At 31.7% G+C, this 3,738-nt stretch overlaps 1 long non-coding RNA gene across 1 annotated transcript; it reads right to left on the reverse strand.

Annotated features, from left to right (window-relative positions):
* Window positions 1–2,526: 2,526 nt before the first annotated feature.
* Window positions 2,527–3,738, reverse strand: LOC143574254 (uncharacterized). The gene is made up of 3 exons (XR_013142559.1): window positions 3,658–3,738; window positions 3,504–3,556; window positions 2,527–2,832 (listed from the first exon to the last, which is right to left on the reverse strand). It is a non-coding gene; the product is annotated as an uncharacterized LOC143574254 (long non-coding RNA).

A 3,738-nucleotide genomic window follows, 5' to 3' on the forward strand; every position in this document is an offset into this window, starting at 1 on the left:
AATAAAAAGGCAGGGATGGGGGTTAATGTTTCAATTTCATCATTAGACAAGAAGACCAGCTACTACATGCTTGATATATTATTTTATAATTATTTTTTTAACCAACAAAATTTGTAATATCTTATAAATAATAAAATTTTGATGTTTTAATATTAAAAACTAGGATATAGACATGTGGTTAAAAAATACAACAAAAAAATTAAATTTAATAATAGACATAATAACATACCTTATGGATTCATAAGATATAAATAATAATAAATAAATTTTTATAATTCACAAATATATAAAAAAAAACCTCATTTAATACAGCATTTAAAGCTATGTTTGTAACTAGGATATAGCTCGTGTGATACACGGGTGGTTAAAAAAATACAAAAAAGTTAAACTGAATAATATGTATAATAACATATCTTATGAATTCATAAGATATAAATAATTTTCTAAAATACATAAATTAGTAAGAATAATTTGTATTTGTATTAGACAATAAAAATGGAAGGTTGTGAATCTTTACCAAGTAAGAAAAAGAGAAGGTTACCATCAATTCATTTTAGTTGAGTTGGTAAGCCACAAACATTTTAAAAGCAAGGTAATGAGTTCAATTCCCACCAACAACATAGGTAGATTTGTTATTAATTATATAAATAGTAATAGTATTAAAATTAAATAGTTTATTAGGTGTAAATTATAATTTTGAAAATTGCTGAGGTGGAATCCTATGTGTATATCTTAGTTAAATGTCATGTGAAAACTATGTATTGCTTTAATATAGTAGTTAGATTTTTGTTTGTTTATGAGTTAATAACATATTAGAAAACTATTGTATTAATTGTATAGTATATATATATACTTTGTATATATTAAATGTGATATATAAGATGATTATATAAAATTATTATATTTTTTTCTCTTTTACTACTTTTTTTTAACGATCAACATATAGAGAATTGTCTAGGTACTTTATACGGGATGACCCAGTGACAAAAGATTATCACCGGCTGGTCCAACCCAGCCGTACGGAACCCTTAAGCGCCTTCAAGTTATCTCCAGTTCCTGGGAAAACCATCTGCCCTGAGACTCTATTGAGAAACTCAAGTAATTTTGAGCAATTGAGATTTAATAAATATTAATACGGGTTAGGAGTTGTGCGATATACACTCGTTTAATGTTATTATGACTTCCATACAAAGGAAGCTCTATGGTTCTAGTACTATGAGAAGGTTCCGAGGGGCACCACCCTCGTAAAGTCAAGTGGCTGGCCCCTTGCGGGGTCTAAGAGGCAATGCCTCTAGTTGGGTCGCACTTGATGGCGAAAAGTTATATGAAAAATGAAACTAGAGCAAGTAGTCAAAACTACGTTATCATGCTTTTCACTATCACTTTCTTCTATATTATGTGCACAACAAGAGGGCAATTAAGTAATTTCACATCCCTAACATCTTGCCTGTCTATGAATGAACATGGTTCCTAATTAAGTAAATTACATTTTAATACTCCTAACGTTACTTTTAGTGAACACAAAGTTAAAGATCATGGTAGCTTATTGGCAACACCCCTTTAATAATTATGTTGTGTTTCATTAAAATAAAGAGAATTCATAACATACTTTAATTACTATGGTCTGGTCCCTTTTATCCCATCATTCTCCCCTTCATAGGATTCTATTGTCTGGTCCCTTTTATCCCATCATTTAGCAATTAATTAAATTGTATATACTTTAATTATTTTGGGCTTGAAAAGCTAGCTCATACTGATTCGATATCTCGTATAATTAATATAGTCCGCTTTGCCCATTTTAGCTCACATATTTGTTTTTGATTGCTCGAGTAAAATTTTCAAGATGTCACTCATCCTGGTACCGGACTCGAGCAAACTTAACATTGACTCTTTTTTTTTTCATCCATAGTCATTGCACCCAAAACGCGTTAATGATATTTTGGTGACATCCTTATAGCACAATATCTCTCGTGTGAACTGAAGATAACATAACAATATATGTGGGATTTGACTAAAATGTCACACATGCATATCATACATCAAAGACACGCCTTCCCTACCTCTGTGGCCTAGACACTATTTGGGCGTATTTGGATGTTTGTTTAGAAGGTGTGTCAAGGGATATCGAATCATCATCAGAACCACGATCCGTTAAATGAAACTAAACGTAGAAGAGATGTTTTCTTGTTGTTATGAAGTTGTAATGATAATCAGTTAATCACATATGTTTTGAGTGTTAACATGTTTAAAATACTTTTTTTGAACGACTATGTAATCTACTTCTAATGATACTACACCAATATCCATCAAGGGACTCGAACCCCGAACTTTTGACCTTTAAGAGAGATAGCACCTTATTACACACCAAGATACTATCGGGACAAATACCCTTAAACCCCCTTATAACAAGATTGAATTACTCAAAGAAATAATTAAATTTTAAAAATAAAAATATATATATATATAATTAAAGATGAATCATCTTATTTTTTTAATATGCCCCCAATTAAAGGTAATAACCCTTTTATTTATTCTTGTAGCTGTAGTCAAAGTACAGTAATAAACCTGTTTTAGAGATACATACACTCATATATAACTCCTTTAGATTACTCTGCCCACAAAGGCATCTAAGTAATAATACTTAGCAAAGATATAAAGTTATAAACAACAAAGAGTTTTTAAAAGTGAAACCCCGATCGAGCTTAAACTCCATCACGGGTTTCTTCCGCCCCTCCCCCTCCTTGGATCATGCTTAGGATTAGCTCCAGCATCGTCGTAGTCCAAAACTGCATCAAGCATCAAAAGCTTCCTTCCATGTAACCACAAACCATCCTACATGGAGAAAACAACATATATATACCTCGTATAACAAAAACATGCAAATGTAATATATAAACCTCACAAAAAAGGTTTCTAGAGGGTGCAATGAAGGCAAACACGACAACAAGACTCAACATGACCTGACCTGATCTGATCCGACTCGACCCATTGGATGGTTGTAGTTACAAACCCTCCTTTTAATCCTATTGCTTAATTAATAAAAGTAGTGCATCCAATGTTTTTCAACTATTTTATATGTGCACATTTTACAACATTTGAAGGGGATGCATTACAATTTTTCACAATATAGTTTTCTTTTATGGTTTCATAAGCATACCCTAACTAGAATAAAAATTTTTAATAGTGATACATATGTGCATGACATTTTGAAATAGTTGTTCATACCCTAATCAATGTATAACTTGGATCCGACTTTCATCGGTTTCCATGTAGGTCTAGCACTCTAGCTACCCGTATTTAAGATCAAGATCGAATCCTTTTAGAAGCATGTTACAATATTAGTTTACGGGTAGGTCGTTCTTAAACGTTACCTACATGAAACTAACACTACGAAAGGGCTAGCAGTAAAGTTTGTTACCCATCTGCCTTCTCTTTCGTTATAATTTGTTAAAATCTTTCATATAATTTTTTTAAAAAAACACTAGTAATATATATCTAATTACCTTGTGGAGAGAGTAAACCGGCCGGACTAAGCCATTACTACTGCTGCCATCCACTATTTACAAAGAAGAAATGACACGATTAGTTAACGAATTATGATAGTCGTTTTTAACAAACTTAAATGGTGGAAACTGAAAATTGCAATCAGATGGTAACCTGAAAATATGTAAGCAAGGAGTAGGAATGAAATGAGAAGGGTGGTTTTGGTAGAATTTGCCATCAATACTTGTTTTTGGT

The sequence above is a fragment of the Bidens hawaiensis genome, unplaced genomic scaffold (genome assembly GCF_021521415.1).
Source record: "Bidens hawaiensis isolate Kalapana, Puna unplaced genomic scaffold, B.hawaiensis_p1.1 tig00026864_1, whole genome shotgun sequence".
Lineage (NCBI taxonomy): Eukaryota > Viridiplantae > Streptophyta > Magnoliopsida > Asterales > Asteraceae > Bidens > Bidens hawaiensis.